Source organism: Vidua macroura, chromosome 18, assembly GCF_024509145.1.
Source record: "Vidua macroura isolate BioBank_ID:100142 chromosome 18, ASM2450914v1, whole genome shotgun sequence".
In the NCBI taxonomy this organism is placed as follows: domain Eukaryota; kingdom Metazoa; phylum Chordata; class Aves; order Passeriformes; family Viduidae; genus Vidua; species Vidua macroura.
This window is the reverse complement of record NC_071588.1, coordinates 7442315-7459663: the sequence shown is the minus strand read 5'-3', so window position 1 is coordinate 7459663 and position 17349 is coordinate 7442315. Positions and strand designations below refer to the sequence as shown.

Below are 17349 nucleotides of genomic sequence, written 5' to 3'. Positions count from 1 at the left end.
TAACAGAATTAAATTCTATGCTCAAAACTTATATAGCTGTTACAAAACTGTGCATAGATATGCCCAAAGATGAAAGTCAGGAGGCAGAGTGAAAGACTAATTCTCAAGTAAATGACCAGAGAGTAAATTAAACATAAATGAGTTTCTAGAGATAAAAGAATAACACTTAGGACATATATATATATATATATATATATATATATATATATATATATAAAAATACATGTAACACATCCCATATAAACTGCTTCCCAGACCTTATGCTGAAACCTATCTTTGAGCCTGGTCCTCTCGCTGCTGTGGTTGACTGAGTTCTAATTTGACCCTTACGTGACAACCTCCACCAATGAATAGCAATGAGGAATTCACAAAGAAAGCTATTTCAATATAGTTCTCTGGTAGGCACAGACAGACACGCTGTGCTGGTGTCAAAAGAAACAACAAAAAAGCTGGTGAGGGTTTTTGTGTTCCTTTGGACAGAGGCAGTCTGTGAAACAAGGTTTAAACCAGGGAATGAACGAGAGCAGAGCAAATGGTAACAGAACTCCTTGAGAAGGAACTTTGCATCTTAAGGACATTGCAATGAATGCTGCAGCTCCACACTTCCATTACTGCAGAAAAAAAATGTCAACGTGAAATATTAGTAAGAAATTTCATCTGATCATCCAGCAGGAATAATTCTGTATAAATAAATAAATAAACTGTGCAAATTAATTTGTAGAATATCATACTATGAACTGGGTTAAGCCACATCAACAAAAGCATCCAAACATATGCTTGTAAAGGCAATACAGTTCCAAAACTTAACTCACTAAAGAACTAGTTCTGGTCAATAGCACCACAGCATCTTCAACCTTACCAAAATGGTTCCCAGTCCATTTAAAAAGAAATAATTTAATTAGCCTTTTAGTTCAAAGCACTGAAATAATACTGTAGCACCTCAGAAAAGATATAGTTCTCAACAAAAAAAATCCCCAAAATTTTCTTATATCTAATTCAATCTCTATGTATTAATCACTGCATGTTTAAATGATGACCAGTCCTCTTTCTAGAGCTTCCCTTTGATAAAGATTCCTCACTTCAGCACCTTGCTACTAGAGTTTTCCAGGTTTTCATTCCAAAATTTCATGCAGTGTTTTCAGGGCTTGCTGATATAGTGTGTCTACGTAGCTTTAATTATACTGTAGCTCTCTTTCCCCAGTAAGGTAAATTTCAACTGCTATATTCTTCCAAATGGAAAAGAAAATAAATTATGGAAACACAGAACATTTTTCTCACATCTGCATATATATAATAACATAAATAATTCAGTTTAATGTTCTAAAATTCAAACTGAAATATTTTTGCAAGGGCAATTTTAAAAGTAAATGCTTTAGCCTATGGTTACTTTTACCCAATGTTAAAAAAAAAAAACAAAACAATTTCTTCCTAAAATTTGTCATTTATAAACCAGAACAGCAAAGAGCACCTTTCTGAGCTCCTGCTCTCTGGGACCTAAGGACTTGTCTACACTGAGTAAGCTGAACTCCTCCATCACAGCACTCATTATGCCACACTTCCTTCAGAGATCGGTGTTTGTGTTAATTAAGCATAAAACAGCACAGCAAAATGGCAGCATATTACTTCACACCTACTAAGTGTCCACACTAAGGTTTAATGGGGTATGTGATAGTCTATAAATTCACACTGTGCACTGTAAATTCTCTGTGTAAACAAACATTCCCCAAATATTTCCAAACGAGTGTCTAGGGGGAATAGTTTTTGTAATAATCTTGTAAATACTGAAAGACTGAACAAGGCAGAGATGGTTTCTCATGGAAAAAAGAGTATTTTGATTACTTCAGCAATTCTATTTGTTTAACACTACAGCTTCTAATAATCAGGCCCATGTTTTCATATTGCCAAAACTTTTTCTATTTCCCTTTGTAGCTTTTGTTCTTCTATAGAAATCAAATGCAACTTGAAAGTCAAAGCTAGAATGAACAAGATCATACTTTGCAATCTCTCTTGGAATATGAATAGTAAATTTGCTGAATCTCAAGCCTCTGACACCTTTCCTTCTGCCTTGGAGCTTGCCAGACATGATTGCTACCAGCCTGATTAGTTCATAGGCCGATCCCTTTAACACCCCAGAACACATGTCCTTGCATACTAAAGCTGCTGCGTGCCATCGATTTTTCAAAGGTCTCCCCCACTGAAATCAATAAGGAGCTCTGCTTAAAAATGGATTGCACTTTGTGGTCCCTTTCTGAGTTGTGGATATCCAGGCTTCCAAGTATTCTCACAGCGGCCTTTAGCAGCAGCTCCATGTCCCCCACTTCCTCTGACCCCAGTGTGATCCTACCCCACATCAACAGACCCTTCAGCTACTGACCACTCCAAGCAGAACCAGACAACAGATAATCCCACCACAAGTATTTCACTGGAATAATGTCTTCCAAGCAGCAAAGGAAAACCCCTCCAACAGCCTATGTGACTGTTAAATAGCATCAGGCCTTCAATTAACCATGGAGGCTGTAACATTTTCAACAGAAATTACTTCCTTACTCTAGGGCCTCCCTTGCAAGCAGAGCCACCCAAAATCAATACATCTGCTCTCACAACAGGGCTATTTCAATGAGAAAGAGAAAAGGATAAAGATCAAAAGCAGCACAGTTCATAACTCCAGTCTGTCCTTCTTTCCCATGTATTTTAAAGCTTGGCTCCATTAATATACAATCCAATCTGGCTGCAAATAAGCCAAACACATAAAGACACTGTTATAACCTCATGCAGTTACTTCCAGAGAACACTAACAAGATTTCACTTAACAATATACAAGAATCCTCATTTTTCTCATCTCTTAGGTGTTTAGAGTTTTGGCAAAAGGGCTTCCATTTTAAGAGAAAGGCTTCTGCCAGGAATGTGACTGAAACTGCCTCTGTGTGGGGAACTACAGGAGAGCACAGGCCCGTATTTAGGAGCATTAAATCTCTACAAAATACAGAACAGGAGTCAGTGGGGCCAGCAGCAGCTCCCAAAGCCAGGCCAGTTTGTCACACAGAGTAACCGAAACATTACAGGGAGGCTGGAAAAATCTGCAGAAGATCATAATAACTCATCCATAAAAGATACTATTGTGCTATCATCAAGTAGATAAATAACAAAATGGCAAACAACAAAGCTGAGGTCAGCTCTGCAGTCAGGCAGCCCAACAGCTCCACCCATTCCAAATGCCCCCGAAGGCACCAGGCAGCCTGTGTAGGCAGCATATTCAAAGTAAGAGCCATTAGGTAGGAAATTGTCCTTTCATTACACATTTTGAGAGGAAAAAATCCAACTGTGACCCCACAGAACAGTGAGTGTTTAAGCTCAGCAACAGATGTGTCAAATGACTTATCCCAACCATGAGGAGTTAATTGATGCTATAAATAGCACTCTGCAGACAAAAAAAAAAAAAAAAATCCACTTAATTCTAGTATCCAAAGAACACGGTCTAGCTCTACTTATCAGTAAAACTATTTTCCTTTAAAGAAGTGGGCTTGGATGTTTTACATGTAGATTAACACAGAGAGATAATTTGATTTCAGGCTATTGAGAGATTTCCTTCCTTTTATGTTTCAGAAGAACAGGGCTGCATGCAGCTAAATGAGATCCATAGATTACAGTAGAAGAAAGGCCAATAAAACTGCACAGCTACATTCCTGGGTAATAACAAATGCTTTTTAATTCTAGGGCTCCAGTCTCGGGGTTTATGAGGGCATTTCCAATTACTATTTTTAAGATTAATGCAAGTAAGTGCATCAAATAGAAACAGATTCTTTAACTCATCTGAATCAAATATTTAGTATCTCCCAAAGCATTTTATACCAATAAATAAACTGGCACTGCTAGGAAAAAAATTCACAGGTCTGAAGTATTCAGAGTGAGCCTCTTCCCTGTGGTTTTCACCTGCTTTCAGGAAGAAAACAGAACCAAAACCCTTCAGTTGTTTTCCAGAACATGGGTCTTGTTTACCTCTCACAAGCACATCTAGAGAATTGGGTGGCTGTTCTATTGCTCCACCAGGGAACTGAAAACATCAGTATAAACAGGAAAGAACATAATGGCAATGCTCGTGTATAATTCTTGAAGCTACTAAATCAAAGTAATTTCATTAGCTGCTTACTAACCAATTTTACTGCATTAATCTTCCATATTTCAACCTCCCTCATTAAAAACAATCAGATTTCCACCTTATGTTGCTTAAAACCAGAACAGTATCAATTAAGAGATTAAAGCAATACAAAGACAGAAGAAACAGAATAAGGCCCAGTAGCTTTAATTCTCTCCAGTAACATCTGTGTCATTCTAAATCCAGGATTTTTTTTTCACCAAGCTACATTTGGAAGCCTGAGGCACTAAGTAAATCTACTCTGTTTAGACCAAAACTGTTGATCTGCATTCTGCAATGGCATGTGCAGAGCACACCCTTCACTGTGTCAGCATCTGTACATTTAAAATGTAATCCAAGTTCATTTTACCCTTGTAAGTTTAGGATGCAATACAAGTTTGTGCTGATTAACACCACAGCTTTTTAGTATTACAAGGCAAACATGCATTTGAGAACTAATAAATAATTTCTGAGCAAAATAAAAGTATTTAACTCATCTGCTGTCTTGAATAATCATTCAGTTCATGCATAAACATAAAGACAGGAAAAACAGATACATTTTAATGAAAGTCTTGGAGAAAGTCATCATTCCATATGATGGATTTTAGCATGTAACCTCTTTCAACAGAACAGTCCTTGTTACACACTATAAAAAGGTGCTGCTCCAGAGGTGGTGCCTGGTTGAGGGGCAGAAGCATTGCCACAGCTGCCAGTTCAACTCTCCTGTTTCCAGGTGCAAGGTGTTGCTGAATGTTCAAGGCAGAAATCCTTATCCCTGAGAAGCATTTCCTATTCTATTAGCCAAGCATCTCGGCTTCTGTGGGGTTAAACTGACAGCCAAAGTAGCCCTCAGAGAATAATATTCAGGACATGCCTGGTTCATATCCCTGGGTAAATCAAGATGCCATAGTAACCTCATTGATTAGTCCAGACTCAAGCGTTCTTTACTCGTTTGGATTTTCCCTCACACAGAAACGCCGTGCTGTGCTTACACTGAGCAAAACTGCAAGTATCAGTCTTCAAGACTAAGATTTATATCTTTATTACAAGAGCTTTTTATTCACTGGTTTGTGGCTCTATCAAAATGTAAGCATTTGTGGTGTCTGGCTGCTCTGCACGTGGTGAGAGCCTGGCACAGGTCACCACAGCCTTGGGCTGGCAACACCAACATCACACCAGACCTCCAGTGATCCCCCCTTCTGCAAATCCCTCCTTCCCTGCATGGTAAACCTGTTCTGAATCTGACCTGCTCATACACCTCCATTTCAACTGGTCAACTATCACATCCAAATCAAACCTTCTGCTGAGGCTGACCCTGACCTGAAAATCAGCAGGAATTGGGAAAAATATTGGATTTAGGGGGTCAGTAGCAATTGTCTTCTGGAGAGTAATTTTCTTCCTGATAGCTATAGCTAGACTCTGATCTCACCCCTTCCAAGACTATCCTACATTTTTATCTTTGACTAAATCTTAATGCTTTTTGTAGTTTATATCCTCCATCAAGAATATTTCCTACTTCCAGGAACAAACTTATCACTAGTGCCTAATTACAGTTATTTGGAAGCAGAAATATTTCTTCCCAATCACTGAAGACCTGCTCCAAGAAACAACTTTCTATTCAAACATCCCTTTTTAATAACCATCCTGCTGGTAACTGCTGAGTGGGAAAAGTAACAAATTTGCTTTAATTTTCTAACCACTCTAAATGTTTAAAGGAAATTCCCTCTATTATATTAAAATAAAAATCCTGCACTGTATAAATAGGAATACATTTCAGCTATAATAAACACGTCTAACTCATTTCATTAAAACTATGAAAGTAACAGAGATAAGTCCCAAACAATTCAGACAGTAAATACAATGTAAACTCTGCTGAGAATCTTTCCAACAAACAGCTTTGAAACTTTAAATGAGCTATTTATTTTCAGTAAAACTTTTTGGTTTAACATATATGTTTAATCTAAAAACAATCAAATGAAAATGGAAAAAACTTTATAAAAATCAGTAACATGATATGTGTTATTCAGAGGATTATTTTCGAGGAATGCTTGGCTAAAACTATAATCCACCTACACTGAGAAAAATAAAGCAGTACACAGAAGGGAGCAATATTTCAGGAAAATAAACATGAGTACTTTAATATTTAAACCCATTATTCACTTTCAAGTCCCCAGATTTAAAACAGACACACCAAAGTACTGAGTGAATTCAGAGCAGCTGAAAATGCTTATGATCATCCTCTAAGAGAGCAGAGGATTGGCTTTTGATTCCAGAAAGACTAAGTTATAGCTGGCAGGGAGGGCAAGGAGAGAGGAGAAGACATCCTGAGACTCTCACCCTTCCTGCCTGCAGGAAGAAGTCCCAAAGTTTAGAGGCATCCCCTGCTCTGTCAGGGGTAGAATGAAGCTAAATGAGTATTTCCATGGTGATAGGAAAAGAGAGAGATGGATCCGAGAAGGCACAAAAGAGAAAATTGTCATCCCTGTTTTCCTCAGCTGCCCTTGTGTTCTACCCCAGCCGCTGCCTCTGCTCCGGAGACAACGAACAATGGCAGAGGGTCCTGTCCTAGCTCCAGTTTTAAGGGACATCATAGGGGTATTCCCTTCTTTCTGCTCCTCAACCATTCCACCACTATGTTAAACAAATTTTAGTTGGCCTTGAATAGCATGCAAATGATGGAATTTCTGAGGTGTAAAGACAATTTAGTAAAAGGATAGTGATTTAAGAACACACATAATGAAATAGTAACAAGACACTCAAGAGACTCAGCTGCAGAAACACAGTACCTTTTATAATCTTTCTTTCTTGTAGTGACTTTTAAGATGGAAATTCTCCCTTGGTTCGATAATAACTCTGTAAGAAAAACAAAGAAAATAACAAAGATTTTTATTCCATCTGGGGGAACTAGGAAAAGGGGATTATTTTTGAATAACTGATAACATTTACATAATACTGTGGAAGTCTTTTATTTGTATGTCTCCTTGGTTCCCCTTCCTGAGTCATGCTGGTTTACAAAAAAGCATTAGTTCTAGCATCTATTCCACCACCACCTGAAATCCCAAAAAAAACCCACAGAATTGGAGTATTGAAAATAAACTCCCTTAATGAAGATCCTCCTGATTTCTGTCCCAGTGCCACTCATATGTGCATAAATCACACCCTTATAAACTTAAAATTTAATCAAATATATATTTAATTCCCCATTAATTCCTAGATTTAAAAGCAAAAAATGTTTGCCTCATAAGCACACATCAGAGCATTTTCAATCATCCAGGTCTAAATGCCATCTAGTGGCTCTAAAAATGTCAACTGTGGTTCCACAGATATACCTCATCCTGTCTGACATTTTTTCTTCTAACAGCAGGGAATAAGAGAAATTAGGACAGAAAATTCACCAGAAAGAACTCAATGTTTTTAAAAATCTCTTTTTTTTTGTTAGAGCTTTATGCAGCATTTCCATTACAGCATTTCTTATCCTAGCAATTTCCTGAAGTTAATCAGCAGGATCCTTTGTCTTGGTTTCCCACTCTCCTACTCTTCCTGAGAGCAAGAACATTTCAAGCAGTTGATTCTTGCAGATCACCCTTGCTGGGTTTCACTCAGGTAAAGTTTACCCAAAAACCAGACATGCCACTGCCCTTCCACCAACACATGGCTCCATCACGAGACCCTTCCTCACTGCTCCTCCTTTGCCTCGATGGTCAAATAAACACCTGAGTGGTAAGTAAGGAAAAGCACTTCAATCCTGCAGACTCACTGTAACCACAGAGGTGCTAAAAAAAAATTCTACATCTCTGATGCAAGAAGAGAGCTTCTTTGAAGCCTAATTTCTTTTAGCTTTTGTCTCATAAGAATATCACTTATCTCCTCTAGTAAACTAATTTTATTTATTTTATTAAGTCAGAAAGAAATAATGCTTTACATTTAGTGTCACCTGGAACAGACAAAAACTACTGGAAAAAGTACTTCCCTTGATTTTTCTTTCCTCCTTTTTCACCTGTATTTTTGTTGTTGATTCAGAGCCAAGAAGATAGCTGCCTAAGGCTTGGGATGTCCTGGGTAAGACCCAGTCCCATTATAGCATTCATGTACAGCTGTGGGATTGCTGAATCTTTTTTAATCATATAACCTGGGAATAAAGTGCATTTGCCTACTTCACAAGTACTTCCAAAATGTGTATATAAAATATCAGCAGTCTTATATTCACCCACAGTATTACTGGTGGTCTTCTCGTGATTATCACACCTGTATAGCCTAAAATTTAGTGTTGAACACCAAGAAAAAACTCCCTGTCTTTTTAACACAAATCTACGTGTTTCATTTTACTCTTTGAGCAGGGTATTTGTCAAACAGCGACAGTCCCTGATGTGCTGTGTGGGTTATGGCAAACACCTGGACCAGGCAATGCCGGGCACAGTCCAACTGCTGGCAGGAAGCCGAGTGCTGGTTTGTATTGGCTGATGCAGCTCAGAGCTTCAGCCCAAATCCTGGGAAGCAGGATTGCAGCTTGCTGAGGCTCATGGCCATTCTGCAAAGTCCCCTTCTCAGCCCTTGGTTGCTGCCCATTTGATAACACAACCTGCGGTGCAGGGGAGAGGGGGGGAAAACCCACCAGCTTGGACAGCATTACATTTAATAAAACACCTGTTTCATTACAGAAAATGCTGCTTCATTCCAGTGATGTACTTTTATTGCTAATTTTAATCAAGTATCTTACAGCTCTCAAATGGGAAAGGTGGAGAAAAACCTGTAATGGCTTTTCAGATTGCTTGTTATCTCTCACTTGTAACTAATTACCCCAGTTGCACTGTTCAAGACTGAGTGGTTTGATGTTTACTCACCAACAAATGACAAAAAAAAAAAAAATCAGACAATTAGTCTCTAGCTATAGTAACTAATTAAGATAAGTATTTTCAGAAGGAAGAACTTAACAGAACATCAAGGCACTGACACTGCAAAAATGTCTGGGAAAGTAAAGCATCTATCAGCAAAGCATTTCTTGCCAGTCAGCGAGTTCTACAATTGCATCCCCAACACACTTCATTCTTGTCCCACTCCAGTGAACATAATTAGTTATTAAAGCTTTTCTAACATGGTGACAATGTGAGCAGCTTGTTAGACTACAGGAAGACTTAGGGACAAATTTTGATTCTGCACTATTGCAAATGTGTGCACTGCCAACAGATGAGTACTTTTACACAAACAGCATGATGGGAAGTTTAATAGCAATGTGTTTTACCATTCCTTTTTCTTAATGTCTTATTTTGTATCATCAACTATGCCTGGTCTGTGCAGGTAGTCCACGCCTCACACCTTCTTGGTCCCTTACTCAAAAAGCTTCTGAGCATCCACCCAAGCTCTTGAAAACATTTGCTTTCAGTCAGTGGAGCAGCCTTCAGCCAGGTACAGCCTGGGCAGCTCCACTGGATTGCCTGGCCCTTGGCTCCCACTGTGCCAGTCTGAGTGCCAGTGACATGGAGCCAGTGTGACACAAACCACGGCTGGAACATGCTCTGGGGCACAGAGCAGATCCCTCTGCACAGAAACTGGTGACATTAACACTGCCTAGTGTGAGGGAAGCAACCAGTGTAGTCCAAAATAAACGATGGACAAGCAGACTGCTTTTCAATTCAGCACTATAAGCACACATTGCAAAATCTTGCCCAGGGTATGAATGGAAAGCCTTTATCTTTGGCTCTCTCTGTCACTCAAATGACCTTCTCTCTGGCATTTCTGGCATTAAAATAACGAATAAGGAATTTGGATCATGTAATTTATTTGGTAGCAGAAAAATTACCTGCAGACTCATGGCTCCAGTCCTCACTGCACACTTACAACCTCAAAGCAGCCTCAAGGAACAAATGTTTCTGTCACTTACAGCAGCAGACTGCAGCCAGCACAACTTCACTTGGCAAAAGCTACCTCAATGGAAAAGAGAGACCAGTGGAAAAGAGCTCACTTACTCCCAGATTAATTTGTCTGTCCATGTTTTGTTTTATTGATTGCAAGAAGCTGATACCCTCCAATTGTATGTTTTCCTTGGCAAGACCTCTTGTGACAGATAAATCACCAGAAGTTTGGGCAGAGCTGAATAGAGCTCTCAGAAGTGTATTTTGTGTCTGCTGTCATTTACTTAACTAAGAGACAAGGAGGTGAAAAGAAAGAATTTTCTTCCTTCATCTTACATTTTCATTTGCTAAACTGCTATTTTATTTCCCAAAGAAATGTAGGGTATTCTGACTGACAGCACAGTTCTGCTTTTATGTAAGGTATCAGATGGCAAACACGAGGTAGCTACATTACACAACTCAGTGTGTGGGTATATGCTTTGTCACAACTTGAATCAAAACACATGAAACAGTCATGGGAAGTGAGGTTTCTCCTCTTAAAGATGTGATACAAACATAATGAACAGCAGCCACCCTGCACACTCATTACAAAGCTTTCCATCAAAAGAGGTGGACTTGAAGCTGTTTGATATTTTAATATTTACACTCAATTATCTCTAGAAATTTATTTAAAACAGCATTATTTTTGTGTTACTTAGGAGCTCTGAGTTCCCTTAGAAACTCCTACTCATTCTTAATTATAGTGTAAATCAGCATGTTAACATCAAGCGAGCAACCACTAACTAAAGCAGCTGATACAAATGCAAAGTTCAGACAGAAGTAGTGGCAAAATGCCCAGAAAGTTCCAAACCCCCTCTGAACAGCTCAGTCAATGTGGAGAGATACACAGACCTTTCAAAAGAGATGCGCTGGGTAATAGCAGTTACTGCCAATAAATTTTATATAAATATTACAGAAGTAGTAAAGAGCCCATGCATCAGTACACAGACATGTCACAGATAAGAACTGTGGCTTTTTAAAATGTCAGGATTGAAAATGTACAACAGCCTATAAAATGTCACTCAAGTCATTACATGCTACCAGTGAAGTAAATAATTTATTACAGAAACAATGGCTGAACTAACTCTGCCAAACCAGGTGCACCTATTTCCTCTACTGTGTTGCTGTGTTGATAAAGACATGACATATTAAAAGAAAATGTATGAAATACAGAACTACAAAAGCCAGTGTACAGGGATTCACTTTGCTGTGCTATGATACAAGCAAAATTAAAGCTAATCCTTTCTTCTGAAGGAAATGTCACAGACTTCTGTGCATTTGGTAAATTAATATTTATAAGAAGCCCAGACAGTTTAGTGTTTTTAATACAGGACTAAGATTTCTTCCTAAACATCAAACAGAGGAGATGCACTCAAACAGCAGTTTCTTGATCACAACAAACCTAAATGACAATATTTCCAAGATTTGTTTTCCATCAAGTCATTCCGATTAGCAACTGTGTACAACTGGGACATCTGCAAAATCCACCAAGTAGCCATAAATTATACATTCCTAACTCTTTAAAGTTAACACATAATAATCTTCTTATCAAGAGCTGCTGACAGCTGCTAGTACTATGTTCCTAATAATTCTCATTACAAACAGACATCTAGGAATGGAAAAACAAGGTACCAGTCTAGTACAACACTGGTGCAGGTACATATATAATAAGTGAGACTTTACCAACAGCATTGTTTCAAGAACTTACACAGCAATAAAACTATAACTGAACACCTTTTATTTAAAAATGTAATTTAAAATTTTACAGCTTAATATACGTAAGAGTTCATCACACCCAATTAAGTTAAAATGCAGCAGTTGATCACTTTTTATGAAAAATTTTAAAGGAATTTTGTTATACTACATGCTAATATGGAGTTTCATTTAATTTAGATGGTGAATTATCTAATTTTGTTTTCTAGTATACTAAGGGTATCTAAATTGGACTTGATAGCATTCATGGGGTAACCAAAGTCACCTTTTATGTTTTACAGAAAGAGGATAAATTTATTCATTTAAATAGGAGGCAAATGTGATCTTCCAAAATTCTATAATGAAATTTAAGCTTGGAAAAGAAGGATAAAAAAAATCAATCCTCGTTTTAGTAATAATATATTAGTGCCAACAAAGGTCACAACAACTGTGGGAAACTGGCTGCAGATGTTTGCATTCTCCAGGGTAGAAATTCCTCTCTCAAGCAAGCCAGACCCAGTCCTGTAACTGTAAGGTTAAGACAGCAGATTTTCCAAAGCAAGCTGGAATTTTTAGAAGAATCTCTATGCACAATTTCGATTCAAAAAGGAAAGCTGCAATTTGCAATCAATATCCTACTGCAGACAGAGCAGAGAGGAGCTGCTGTAGCAGAGCGGAGCCATGTCCCAGTTCAGCGGGGATGACAATGACCGGCAGCACTGTGCAGGCAGCGGCGTCAGACGTCCCTGTGCTGCTCTGACAGAGTTCTGGCATGTTCATGATGCTGCACTCACTGCCCATGGCCAACAGCTTCTGCCCTGGCAATTTCACTGGCAAGGGTTCAACTCGGAACAAAAGCAGCTATCAGATAGTTTGTCAAGCTAGGAAATTTCTTACCAAAATATGTACTTGAAAAATGTCCAGTTCTTTCTGTGCCCAAACAGAAGAAGAAAATCAGCCTGAGTGAAAGCTTAACTAACGATATTTTGTGAATAAAATTATAGGGTAGCCTAACTTAAGAACTGTTTTCCTGATAATTTGCATTGCTGCAGATAAATCTGAATACTCCAAATAGTCTAAGCTGACCACTAGAATGACCACATGCAGTCACTACTAGACCGGCACCTAATCCTGTAACTGGCATAAGGCCTGTTGCCACAGACAAATTACTATTACATGCTGATAAAGGTAAAAGAAAGGAACAAAAAAGTACAGGTAAGATTGGAGAAATGACAATTCACAGAGGGAATGACAATTTGCTGAAAGTCAAGAGCTGTGAATGATAAATCTCTGGAATCTCAGAATCAATCCTTAACACCTAAGTGATGCCTTCCTCTTGGTCCTTAAAAAAGACACAATTGAATGAGGCCTCAGTCACATCTCTTACAGCTCTTCTTCACATGAAGCAGGATTTTAATTTTTTTTTTAAACAAGAACTTAGAAAAGTAGCTTGAAACAAGGGGAGTCTTCTAGCAAACCTGCAGAATCCATAGCACTCTCCTGGGCAGCAGGAGCTGCATACATCTTCCAGAAAACTGGCAAAGTGGATGTGTGTGTATGCAGGTAAACTTAATGAACATTCCCAAACTCACAAAATACATATAAACAGTAAGGAAACCAAATGGTAAATAGATAATTTCATATGTGCTGGCATTCTTTAAACTTTACGTTCCACAGAAGCACTGATTTGACTAATGAGGCTTTCGCAGTTGAAATTGCAAGGATGCAAAGTCTGTCCCTGCATGACAGCGAAAGAGCACAGTATGTCTGTCTGACTTACACAACAATTATGTATTTTCTATTGAATTGCATAACAATGTTTCTATTTGTCTTTGTTTAAAAATAATTTAAAGTTCTAATTATTAATGATGATCTGAAGGCAGAAGTTCACATAAGAGAAAAAGAAGGGCCTCTACTCAGGCATGCACATGGATCAGTGTGACATTAGCACAGATTAGGATCACTAATATAAATTACTTCAATAAAGCAAAGGGAAAATTAAAGGTGAATTACTGTAGTAATCTAAACTGAAAAACAATTGCCAAGGAAAGATATAAATAGCATCCAAAATCGCTGCTCTAAGAATGTAAAACAGATGGGTAGGAAGAATATCTAGGGATAGAAGAAATCAATCATTTGTAGTTGATATAGATGAGAGCTTAGTAACCTTTCCCAGCCAACTGGGAATTCACACAAAAAGCAGGGAGAGCTTAATGAAGAAGGAAATAAGAATAATATTTCTATTCCAAGTCCCAGAACTCTTACAAACTTCATTCTAATGCACTCAGGCTACTGGGCAGTCATAGCACTCTGGCTATTTAACGATACAGCAATATATTCAAACACTAAGCTACAGGTCTCTCAATTCCCAGGACAAACAAGAGCAGCTAAAACATGCACTGTTAAGTTCCCAGGAGAGTATGTGTTCCCACCCTCCCATGGAAGTTCTGTAAGTATCTATAATCTTACATTAATGGAAGCATGGTAAATATACACATTTATTAACAGGGTTTGTTTCTTAGTGTTTTCAGTGCGTATGTTTAACAATCATCGAATTGTAACAGTTTGTTGGGTTTAATCTGGTCTTTAAACGCTGAAAGAGTTCAGCCTCTTCTTTTAAAGAGGATTAAAACATGAAAGCAGCAGGAATTTGGTTATCCAGGCACTTCTGAAGAAAAATTATTTGCTTTGCCACACTGTTTCCTTTTTTATGGTGTATTACTGTAGTTCTTCTGATATAGAAAATTAATTACAAATCTACTGTAAAGAAGCTGAATAAACTATTTCTACCTATATTAAAAAAACTCCTTGTTTTGTATTTATCTTTAAGGCCAATTAAGGGGAATTACATGAAAATATATTCCTAAAACTCTAACATCTTGCTAATTTCAAGCAACTTCTTGGTATTTTTCTAAGAAATATTGGGAGGATGTGCTACAGAAAACTTAACCAAGAAAGAGTGTTAGGATTCTGATACAGACAAGCCAGTACTTAAAATAGAAAGAAAAAACAAAAAGAGGTGGGGGAGTAAACTCAGATCACTAGAAATTTGGCAATTACAATAAACTGCCTAATCTATTTCAGTGACAGCCTGACCTCAGAGTCCCAAATGCTGCATTTTGCTCCCAGTGGAGACACAAACAAGAGACCAAAGGTTTTTGAAAGGCTAAATGAAGCAGTGTAGTACTGAGGAGAAGAGCACATGCTAGAAAGCCTAGCAGTGAAACACGCTGACACCAAATACATTTGTGGGCAGGAAGAACACAGAAACACTGGCAAGGAAAGGCACTCAGGAGAGCCACATCTGCACTGTGACCAGAACAGCAGTGCCACGTGTGAACTGGCACTGGCAGTGTGTGCCAACGTGTGACCCTGGAGAACTGTCCCAGCTCTGTCGAGAGAGCCTCAATTGCTGTATTTATCCCTCTCGCTGGATGGGCTTTATGTGGCTGCTGTGGTACCTGCCACAACAAACATTTGAATGTATGAAGTAGCAATGGACTAATTCATATTAACTGATCATTGTGATATGTGATTTAGTGACTGCAGACAACTGTCTCTGTGGCTAGACAGAGATATAAACAAGGAAGGAAAAAAACATATGCCAGCAAACAAACAAGGAAAATAAGCTGAATAGTGAAGAAAGCACACACAGAGTCTGTCCTACAGAGCCACTGCTGGTCAGGAAAGGGAATAGATAATTACTAGAAAAGAAACAGGAAAACAATTCATATACATTTGCTCCATGCTACAGTTCCTGCTCTTCATGTTGATAGAAGGATTAATACACATTCCTGGTAAGAACAGTAAGCGTGGAACTGCATTGCTGTAAAAATTTATTTATTTATCAGTATAGATTTGATATACCTGTTGAATCTGTTTTTCAGTACCATATAACCTTTCCCCTTTTGCTCATAAAAACCACAGAAATGAGAACAATTGAGGCCATAGAAGTACCAGTGGCATAGCATTTGGAGGTGTGGCTGCACAGTGCCACACTGGGATCTGTCTGGGTTCAGATGTAATTGAGATCTCATGCCTTGCAGAACCTTTCAGCTGAGCACTGCTCACTGCAGCTCAGGCTCAGGGAGTGGAGCAGCAGAACAGGGACTAGCACAACATGAGAAACCACAAAGCAGTAAAAAGCTGACAGATCTAATTTTAGTTTTGCCAGCCTGGACAGTGTCCTCGCAACAAGCACCAAGTGCGATAAAACTGATGAACAGGACCGACCGCCAAAAACACAGAAGCAGCAGCTCCATCACACAAGTCTTATTTGCATCTTAAATATTTATAATGTGCAGATTTAAGAGACAGAGTCTGGCTGTTCTTTCAATCTGTTCTTTCAATCTGAAGGGCTGCTGTTGGATGGGAGCAGCCAAGCTACTGCAGATCCTGCAGTCCGAACACTCACGTGGGGTTGTGCCAGCTCCAGCACCTCAGGGCTGGGGCACACCACCGATGTTCAGCTGCCAAACTTCTCCCCTCTCATTTTATTATTCCTCTTGAATGATTCAGAGATGTCTCTCGTTTCTGTGGCACCAAAAATGCAGCTAAGGATTGATGATGCCAAAAACACCAGCCTCAAAACACCCTCAGCTTGACTAGTTATTAGAGAAGGGAAATATATTTCATACAACTACCTTGGAACCAAGCAAGATATTTTGATTTTAAATCACAACAGTGTCACAGGCATTAGGTGTTTCTCAGATCTCAAAACACGAAGAAGTGAAACAGATCCTATGAATACAATATCAGATATAATGGCACCATATCAGACTTGCAAAACTGCACAAAAATACACTTGCCTGAGACTTGCTAGAAAAATTGCAATGAACTAACAAGTAATGATATACTTTATATTAAAAAAATATAATTACCCTGAGTAGTCTGATGAAAAAAGCTTCTATATATTAAGCTGCTCATATAATGGTAATAAATTTCCATGATAATATAAAATAAGCTGCTATTCCCTCTAGGCCTCATCTAACTCCTACTGTTCTTCTCCCTTAGAAAGGGAGTTGGACTTTTCCATGTGTCCAGAGGCCATCCAGACACTAAAAGAGAGCAAGAAGCAAATATACCTTCCACTGAAACCCTGTTATTAACCTACTTTGATTAACAATACCAGAGTTTTAATAACATAAAGTGAATTTTATGGTTTTAAATAAGATTTTTTCATCCACCGAAGTGCCCATAAATTTTTGTAAATTTTGGTAAAGCCATCAGCATATATTTTCCAAGAGTTGGTATTTGCATAACCTTATTATTAAAAACTCTAGCAGGCTCTCTCTCTGTTAACCACACTCAGTCCTACATGAAGGCAACAGGAAATTAGATTGTGGAAGAACTACGTAATTTCACTCTAGATGTTAATTAAAAGAAATCACTAAAGCCAGAGAAGTTTAAATCAATAAGAGAATAAAAGTCTACATTTAGGTGAGATTTAAATCCAAGGCTAAGGCCACAATAAATCTTAACATTACTTGGCCGTGTTCACTTGATGCTGAGACCTACAAATTGCAGCTTCTTTGCTGCTGAAAGCCACAATCCACCATTCTTTTAATGGAAAGTTGTTTAGGAATATTACTGAGCTTTCAGTAGGTCTCTGAGATGTGCAGTTTTGAAGGGCATGTT

The 17349-nt window shown here is 38.4% G+C and overlaps 1 protein-coding gene across 1 annotated transcript in view; it reads right to left on the bottom strand.

Moving 5' to 3' along the window:
• The window catches only part of ARVCF (ARVCF delta catenin family member), a 164248-nt gene extending 157270 nt beyond the window's left edge, over nt 1-6978 (bottom strand). Inside the window, exon 1 of the mRNA XM_053994030.1 lies at nt 6919-6978. The gene's annotated coding sequence lies outside the window, so the exon portion shown is untranslated. The remainder of the gene's footprint in view (nt 1-6918) is intronic.
• Nucleotides 6979-17349: the final 10371 nt, after the last annotated feature.